We start from the raw sequence: 10,142 nt of genomic DNA, 5'->3' as shown, positions 1-10,142 counted from the left end.
AGGTCACAGAGAGTGACAGGTGGTCAGGGAAGGCTGCTCTGAGGTGACATTTGAGCAGAAGCCTGAAAGATGGTAAGGGAATGAACCATAGGAAGATGCTAAAAAACAGTAAGTGGAAAGATCCCGAAGTGAGAATGGACCTGGGTGTTCAAGGATTATCAAGATGACCAGAGTGACTGGAGCAGAGTGGAAAAGGGGTAGAATTATTTAGGGATATAGCTGTAGAGAGGTCCAGGTTACATGGGGTCTTGTGGGCTATGGTAAGAGCTTTTGAATTTACTTACAAGTGTAACAGGAAGCCTTTGGAGGGCCGTGAGCAAGGACAAGCATGTTGTGAGGTATGTTTTATAAAGATTTCTCTAGTGTTATTCTCAAAAAGTAGTAACAGTGGTTCCCTGTGGGGGTGAAGGTTATAGGTAGATGTGGAGGAAAACGTCTTAAGACTTTCATGTTTTTGAACTATGTGACTCTTATCTATGCACAAAAAAGTTAAACCAGCACTGGCCGCCATGAGGAGAATGGGCTGCAGCTGGGCAGCAGTGGAAGCAGGAGATGAGGAAGCTGCTGTCTCTTCCCTGGGCAAGAGATGACGATGACTCAGGAAGAGGGTTATGTGAGAGGAAGCATGAATCAGGAATGACTTAAAAGTTATCCTGAAGGTTTGGGCCTGACCCACTGGGTGAAGAGTGATGCTTTTTACCAAGATGGGGAGGAGTAGACTTGACGGGAAATTGACAAGCTTTGAACTGCTTAACTTTGAGATGCACATTGGACATCTCAAGTGGTCCAAGTAAGTGGTCGCACTAGGGTGAAGCCAGGGTTTGTAGATACAGAATTTTTACTGACTTTTCACTATGAAAATTTAAAAACACGCACACAAGTTTTCTGGTATAAAGAACTCCCACATACCCACCACCCAGTGTGGAGAGCCATCACATTTTACTTACCTTATTTCTTCTATTTTCTTCTCCCACATATAAGCACACTTTTTCCTGGAGTTTCTGTATTATTTTTTAAGCTTTTAAGCAAACCTCAGATGTCCTGTCATTTTATCAATAACTATACAAGTGTGCTAAATTTTGAAGCCGTTAATATATAGATGACATTTAAAGCCCCGGAATTTGCTGAAACCATCCAGCCTGAGGGAGTAGGTTGAGCAGGGACTGGGCCCTGGGCCTCCCACATTTAGGAATCGGGGAAAGGACCATCATCCTAGAGATGGAGCAGGAATATCAGGAGAGGTGATAAACTGGGGCCGAGGAAACAGAGTTCCAAAAAGATGGTGATCGACTAGGGAGCAGAGATACAGAGCAGTAGCTGGAGGTGGACATGGGGTCCACCATGGAGAAAACATGGCTGTCTCATCCCCCAGTCTTGTTGCAGGAGAAGGGGGTGCAAGAAGATGGTCATGTCCCAGGCGAGTCCCAGGGACGGGCCATCAAGTGAGGGTCCTTGGTTTCACTCAGGAAAATTCAAGAGCGAGCCACAGTAAAGTGAAAGTAAGTTTATTTAGAGAGATACACATTCCATCGGCAGAATGCAGACCATCTCAGAAGGCAAGAGTGGCACTGGGGTGCGGGGGTGGTTAGTTTTTATGGGCTGGATAATTTCATAGGCTAACAAGTGAGAAGATTATTCCAAATATTTTGGGGAGGGGGCGGGGATTTCCAGGAATTGGGCCACCACCCACTCTTCGGCTTTTTATGGTCAGCCTCAGAACTGTTATGGTGCCTGTGGGTGTGTCACTTAGCATATGCTGATGTATTGCAACAAACGTATAATGAGGCTCAAGGTCTAGGGAAGTCAAATCTTCTGCCATCTTGGGCCTAGTAGGTTCTAAACAGTTTTAGTCGTATCCTCGAGGGGCTGTGTCATTCTTTTTTTTTTTTTTTTTTAAATACTTATTTATTTATTTGGCTGCGCTGGGTCTTTAGCTGTGGCATGCATGCAGGATCTAGTTCCCTGACCAGGGATCAAACCCAGGACCCCTGCATTGGGAGCATGGAGTCTTAACCACTGGACCACCAGGGAAGTCCTGTGTCATTCTTTTAAAGGTTGTGTCCTGCCCCCTTCCCTCCTGTCTCAGTCTCACTATGTCATGGAAACGTCTCAATATCGTAATATGGAATCTATAAGGAAAAGTTTACAGGTACTTACTTTTCTTTATCTTTTTTGTTGTTGAGGTGTAACTTAGACGTGGCGAAGTGCAGAGAAGACACAGATCTTAAGAGTATTGGTCAATGAATTTTTACAAATATATATAATCGTGTAACCACTAACCAGGTCAAGGTAGAGAACATTTCCAACACCCCAGAAATTTCTCTTGGACCCTTTCCCTGTCAGCTCCCCCACTCCAGAAGCAGCCACTGATCTAATTCTGGTTACTATACGTGAGTTGTGTCTGCTCTTTTGAACTTGATATAAATGAAATCTTACAGCAGGTCTTCTGTGTTGTCTTCCTTCTTTAGCTCTTTGGTCTGTGAGTCTTTGCTGCTGTTGAATGTATCAGGAGTTTGTTCTATAAGAACTTACTTTTAAAGGATTTCCACATACAGGTTATTTTACAATGTGTAAAATAAAGACTCTGAATTTGAATTCGGGATGTTTTGCAGTTTGGAGAATACATAGTGGAGGATGTAAAGTGCTTAAAGTTCCTGTGGGCCGTTTTTGAGATGGGAGGAATGACAGCATGTTTGTATGCTGCTGGGAGTGATAGGGAAACCATGCAACTCAAATTGGAACCCACGTGCCAGGGCCAAACCCATACTGGGAATTGAACCCACGTCCTTTTATTTATTTTTTTGAATTTTATTTTCTTTATTTTTTATACAGCAGGTTCTTATTAGTTATCAATTTAATACATATTAGTGTATATATATCAGTCCCTATCTCCCAATTCATCCCACCACCACCACCACCCCGTTGGTGTCCATATGTTTGTTCTCTACATCTGTGTCTCTATTTCTGCCCTGCAAACCGGTTCATCTGTACCATTTTTCTAGTTGCCACATATATGCGTTAATATACAATATTTGTTTTTCTCTTTCTAACTTACTTCACTCTGTATGACAGTCTCTAGGTCCATGCATGTCTCTACAAATGACCCAATTTTGTTCCTTTTTATGGCTGAGTAATATTCCATTGTATATATGTACCACATCTTCTTTATCCATTCGTCTGTCAATGGGCATTTAGGTTGCTTCCATGTCCTGGCTATTGTAAATAGTGTTGCAATGAACATTGGGGTGCATGTGTCTCTTTGAATTATGGTTTTCTCTGGGTATATGCCTAGTGGTGGGATTTCTGGGTCATATGGTAATTCTATTTTTAGTTTTTTAAGGAACCTCCATACTGTTCTCCATAGTAGCTGTATCAATTTACATTCCCACCAACAGTGCAAGAGGGTTCCCTTTTCTCCACACCCTCTCCAGCATTTGTTTGTAGATTTTCTGATGATGCCCATTCTAACTGGTGTGACACCTCATTGTAGCTATGATTTGCATTTCTCTAATAATTAGTGACATTGAGCAGCTTTTCATGTGCTTCTTGGCCACCAGTATGTCTTCTTTGGAGAAATGTCTATTTAGGTCTTCTGCCCAGTTTTTGATTGGGTTGTTTGTTTTTTTAATGTTGAGCTGCATGAGCTGTTTATATATTTTGGAGATTAATCCTTTGTCCTTTGATTTGTTTGCAAATATTTTCTCCATTCTGAGGGTTTTCTTTTCATCTTGATTGTAGTTTCCTTTGCTTTGCAAAAGCTTTTAAGTTTCATTAGGTCCCCTTTGTTTACTTTTGTTTTTATTTCCATTACTCTAGGAGGTGGATCAAAAAAGATCTTGCTGTGGTTTATGTAAAAGAGTGTTCTTTCTGTGTTTTCCTCTAAGAGTTTTATAGTGTTCAGTCTTACATTTAGGTCTCTAATGCATTTTGAGTTTATTTTTGTTTATGGTGTTAGGGAGTATTCTAATTTCATTCTTTTACATTTAGCTGTCCAGTTTTCCCAGCACCACTTATTGAAGAGACTATCTTTTCTCCATTGTATATCCTTGCCTCCTTTGTCATAGATTAGTTGACCATGGGTGCGTGAGTTTATCTCTGGGCTTTCTATCCTGTCCCATTGATCTATATTTCTGTTTTTATGCCAGTACCATATTGTCTTGATTACTGTAGCTTAGTAGTATAGTCTGAAGTCAGGGAGCCTGATTCCTCCAGCTCCATTTTTTCCCCTCAGGACTGCTTTGGCTATTCGGGGTCTTTTGTGTCTCCATACAAATTTTAAGATTTTTTTGTTCTAGTTCTATAAAAAAATGCCATTGGTAATTTGATAGGGATTGCATTGAATCTGTAGATTGCGTTGGGTAGTATAGTCATTTTCACAATATTGATTCTTCCAATCCAAGAACATGGTATATCTCTCCATCTGTTTGTATCATCTTTGATTTCTTTCATCAGTGTCTTATAGTTTTCTGAGTACAGGTCTTTTACCTCCTTAGGTAGGTTTATTCCTAGGTATTTTATTCTTTTTGTTGCAGTGGTGAATGGTATTGTTTCCTTAATTTCTCTTTCTGATCTTTCGTTGTTAGTGTATAGGAATGCAAGAGATTTCTGTGCATTAATTTTGTATCCTGCAACTTTACCAAATTCATTGATTAGCTCTAGTAGTTTTCTGGTGGCATATTTACGATTCTCTATGTATAGTATCATGTCATCTGCAAACAGTGACAGTTTTACTTCTTCTTTTCCAATTTGTATTCCTTTTATTTCTTTTTCTTCTCTGATTGCCGTGGCTATATTGAATAATAGTGGTGAGAGTGGACATCCTTGTCTTGTTCCTGATCTTAGAGGAAATGCTTTCAGTTTTTCACCATTGAGAATGATGTTTGCTGTGGGTTTGTCGTATATGGCCTTTATTATGTTGAGGTAGGTTCCCTCTGTGCCCACTTTCTGGAGACTTTTTATCATAACTCGGTGTTGAATTCTGTCAGAAGTTTTTTCTGCATCTATTGAGATGATCATATGGTTTTTATTCTTCAATTTGTTAATATGGTGTATCACATTGATTGATTTGTGTATATTTAAGAATCCTTGCATCCCTGGCATAAATCCCACTTGATCATGGTATATGATCCTTTTAATGTGTTGTTGGATTCTGTTTGCTAGTATTTTGTTGAGGATTTTTGCATCTATATTCATCAGTGATATTGGTCTGTAATTTTCTTTTTTTGTAGTGTCTTTGTCTGGTTTTGGTAACAGGGTGGTGGTGGCCTCATAGTATGAGTTTGGGAGTGTTCCTTCCTCTGCAATTTTTTGGAAGAGTTTGAGAAGGATGGATGTTAGCTTTTCTCTAAATGCTTGATAGAATTCATCTGTGAAGCCATCTGGTCTTGGACTTTTTGTTTGTTGGAAGATTTTTAATCACAGTTTCAATTTCATTACTTGTGATTGGTCTATTCATATTTTTTAGTTCTTCCTGGTTCAGTCTTGGAAGGTTATACCTTTCTAAGAATTTGTCCATTTCTTCCAGGTTGTCCATTTTTTGGGCATAGAGTTGCTTGTTGTAGTCTCTTATGATGCTTTGTATTTCTGCAGTGTCTGTTGTAACTTCTCCTTTTTCATTTCTAATTTTATTGATTTGAGTCCTCTCCCTCTTTTTCTTGATGTGTCTGGCTAAAGTTTTATCAATTTTGTTTATCTTCTTAAAGAACCAGCTTTTAGTTTTATTGATCTTTGCTATTGTTTTCTTTGTTTCTATTTCATTTATTTGTGCTCTGACCTTTATGATTTCTTTCCTTCTACTAACTTTGGGTTTTGCTTGTTCTTCTTTCTCTAGTTCCTTTAGGTGTAAGGTTAGATTGTTTATTTGAGATTTTTCTTGTTTCTTGAGGTAGGCTTGTATTGCTATAAACTTCCCTCTTAGAAATGCTTTTGCTGCATCCCATAGGTTTTGGATCATCATGTTTTTGTTGTAATTTGTCTCTAGGTATTTTTTTATTTCCTCTTTGATTTCTTCAGTGATCTCTTAGTTATTTAGTAACGTATTGTTTAGCCTCCATGTGTTTATGTTTTTAATATTTTTTTTGCCTGTAATTGATTTCTAATCTCTTAGTGTTGTGGTCGGAAAAGATGCTTGATATGATTTCAATTTTCTTAAATTTACCGAGGCTTTATTTGCGACCCAAGATGTGATCTATCCTGGAAAATGTTCCATATGCACTTGAGAAGAAAGTGTAATCTGCTGTTTTTGGATGGAGTGTCCTATAAATATCAATTAAATCTATCTGGTCTATTATGTCATTTAAAGCTTGTGTTTCCTTATTAATTTTCTGTCTGGATGATCTGTCCATTGGTGTAAGTGAGGTGTTAAAGTCCCCACTATTACTGTGTTACTGTCAGTTTCCTCTTTTATAGCTGTTAGCAGTTGCCTTATATATTGAGGTGCTCCTATGTTGGGTACATATATATTTATAATTGTCATATCTTCTTCTTGGATTGACCACTTGATCATTATTTAGTGTCCTTACTTGTCTCTGGTAACATTCTTTATTTTAAAGTCTATTTTATCTGATATGGGTATTGCTACTCCAGCTTTCTTTTGATTTCCATTTGTATGGAATATCTTTTTCCATCCCCTCACTTTTAGTCTGTGTGTGTCCCTAGGTGGGTCTTCAGAGTGGGTCTCTTGTAGACAGCATATATATGGGTCTTGTTTTTCTTTTTTTGGTTTTTTGGGGTTTTTTTTTTTGCAGTACGCAGGCCTCTCACTGTTGTGGCCTCTCCCATTGCGGAGCACAGGCTCCGGATGCACAGGCTCAGCAGCCATGGCTCACGGGCCTAGCTGCTCCGCGGCATGTGGGATCTTCCCGGACTGGGACACGAACCCGTGTCCCCTGCATCAGCAGGCGGACTCTCAACCACTGCGCCACCAGGGAAGCCCTGGGTCTTGTTTTTGTATACATTCAGCGAGCCTGTGTCTTTTGGTTGGAGCATTTAATCCATTCACGTTTAAGGTAATTATCGACATGTATGTTCATGTTACCATTTTCTTAATTGTTATGGGTTTGTTTCTGTGCGTCCTTTTCTTCTCTTGTGTTTCCCACTTAGAGAAGTTCCTTTAGCATTTGTTGTAGAGCTGGTTTGGTGGTGCAGAATTCTCTTAGCTTTTGCTTGTCTGTAAAGCTTTTGATTTCTCCGTCGAATCTAAATGAGATCCTTGCCGGGTAGAGTAATCTTGGTTGTAAGTTCTTCCCTTTCATCACTTTAAATATATTGTTCCACTCCCTTCTGGCTAGTAGAGTTTCTGCTGGGAAATCAGATGTTAACTTTATGGGAGTGCCCTTGTATGTTATTTCTTGTTTTTCCTTTGCTGCTTTCAATAATTTTTGTTTTTCTTTAATTTTTGTCAGTTTGATTACTATGTGTCTTGGCATATTTCTCCTTGGGTTTATCCTGCCTGGGACTCTCTGCGCTTCCTGGACTTGGGTAGCTATTTCCTTTCCCATGTTAGGGAAGTTTTTGACTATAATCTCTTCAAATATTTTCTCGGGTCCTTCCTCTCTCTCTTCTCCTTCTGGGACCGCTATAATGAGAATGTTGGTATGTTTAATGTTGTCCCAGAGGTCTCTTAGGCTGTCTTCATTTCTTTTCATTCTTTTTTCTTTATTCTGTTCTGTGGCAGTGATTTCCACCATTCTGTCTTCCAGTTCACTTATCCGTTCTTCTGCCTCAGTTCTTCTGCTTTTGATTCCTTCTAGTGTATTTTTTACTTCAGTTATTGTATTGTTCATCTCTGTTTGTTTTTTCTTTTTTTTTGTTTGTTCTTTAATTCTTCTAGATGTTTATTCTTTAATTCTTCTAGGTCTTTGTTAAACATTTCTTGCATCTTCTCGATCTTTGCCTCCATTCTTTTCCCCAGGTCTTGGATCATCTTCACTATCATTATTCTGAATTCTTTTTCTGGAACGTTGCCTATCTCCACTTCATTTAGTTGTTTTTCTGGGGTTTTATCTTGTTCCTTCATCTGGTACAAAGTCCTCTGCCTTTTCATCTTGTCTGTCTTTCTGTGAATGTGGTTTTCCTTCCACAGGCTGCAGAATTGTAGTTCCTCTTGCTTCTGCTGCCTGCCCTCTGGTAGATGAAGTTCTCAAAGAGGCTTGTGAAAGCTTCTTGATGGGAGCAACCGGTGGTGGGTAGAGCTGGGTGTTGCTCTGGTGGGCCTAGCTTAGTAAAACTTTAATTGGCTTGTCTGCTGATGGGTGGGGCTGGGTTCCCTCCCTGTTGGTTGTTTGGCCTGAGGTGACCCAGCACTGGAGCCTACCCAGCTCTTTGGTGGGGATAATGGCGGACTCTGGGAGGGCTTGTGCCAAGGAGTACTTCCGAGAACTTCTGCTGCCAGTGTCCTGGTCCCCATGGTGAGCCACAGCCACCCCCCACCTCTGCAGGAGACCCTCCAACACCAGCAGGTAGGTCTGGTTCAGTCTCCTATGGGGTCACTGCTCCTTCCCCTGGGTCCCAATGCACACACTACTTTGTGTGTGCCCTCCAAGAGTGGAGTCTCTGTTTCCCCCAGTCCTGTCAAGTCCTGCAATCAAATCCCACTAGCCTTCAAAGTCTGATTCTCTAGGAATTCCTCCTCCTGTTGCCAGACCCCCAGGTTGGGAAGCCTGACGTGGAGCTCAGAACCTTCACTCCAGTGAGTGTACTTCTGTGGTATAAGTGTTCTCCAGTTTGTGAGTCACCCACCCAGCGGTTATGGGATTTGATTTTATTGTGATTGCGCCCCTCGTACCGTCTCATTGCAGCTTCTCCTTTGCCTTTGGATGTGGGGTGTCTTTTTTTGGTGAGTTCCAGTGTCTTCCTGTCGATGATTGTTCAGCAGTTAGTTGTGATTCCAGTGCTCTCACAACAGGGAGTGAGCTCACATCCTTCTACTCCACCATCTTCCCCATGGCCTTTTAATTGAGATGACACACCTGGTCTCAAGACTTAATGAAGCTCAGGTTCTTGATGTCTCCTTGCAGAAAAAATCAGTGAGAGACAAAGTGATATGTGAGAAGTGGATTTATTTAAAGAGAAACACACTCCACGGACAGAGTGTGGGCCATTTCAGAAGGCGAGAGGCCCTGAAATATGGGGTGGTTAATTTTTATGGACTGGGTAATTTCATAGGCTAATGAGTGGAAGGATTATTCCATCTATTTCAGGGAATGGGCGTGAATTTCCAGGAATTGCACCACAGCACACTTTTTGACCTTTTATGCTTGTCCTCAGACCTGTCATGGTGCTGGTGGGTGTGTCATTTAGCATATGCTAATGTATTACAATGAGCGTATAATGAGGCTCAAGTTCCACTGGAAGTTGAATCTTCCGCCATCTTGGACTTAGTTGGTTCTAACCAGTTTTTGTCACGTCCTTTGGCTATGTCATTCTTTTAAAGGTTGTGCCCTGCCCCTTGCCTCCTGTTTCAATAGCAGGGAAAATGGATGAGGCAGGAGACTTAGGACCCAGGCCCTCAAGGAGGCGAGAGAGGGTGCAGCCTGGTTACAAGTGGAGACAGGGCTTGGACTTGAACTGAAGAAGGGCCAGCTCATCCTGGTAGAAGAAAGGAAAGTGTTACCATTTGACATTGCCTCCAAATTGTGAAAAGCACTCTCCTAGTTTTTATATGTTAGCAGTAATCCCACACAGCAGCAAAGCTCAAAACAGGTCCTTGGACTGCAGTCTGGTGTTGATGTAGACGATACAGCTTCCTTTACCAACCATCATAAAGAACTGGACAAATACTGGCCATGTTTGTTCTACATGGTTGGGGCAAAAGGGCCAGGAGAGTGGTGGGCAATTACAACAGAGAATCTTTGGGAGGGAAGAGCCCTGTGGCTGGAGCAGCTGTGATACCGTGATTTATAATAAATATGTATTTGGTCTTTGTCCCCTGAGTCTGGAACAGAGCTCCTAAACCCTTTGGAACGGGGTAATAAGGGTGTGTTTTGTTATGTTAATGAGGTGGCTTTGGAAAGCACCTAGGTAACCTAAGGATAGGGGCTGGGTGCCAAGAGACCCAACTGGATGATTAGAGGGTCAGAACTTCCAGGTCTCCAGGGAGGGGAGAGGGGTTGGAGGTTGAATTAGTCACGGAAGTTCAATGA

This window comes from Lagenorhynchus albirostris, chromosome 19, assembly GCF_949774975.1.
Source record: "Lagenorhynchus albirostris chromosome 19, mLagAlb1.1, whole genome shotgun sequence".
Lineage (NCBI taxonomy): Eukaryota > Metazoa > Chordata > Mammalia > Artiodactyla > Delphinidae > Lagenorhynchus > Lagenorhynchus albirostris.
The sequence above is the reverse complement of the archived record's forward strand: the minus strand, read 5'-3'. Positions refer to the sequence as shown.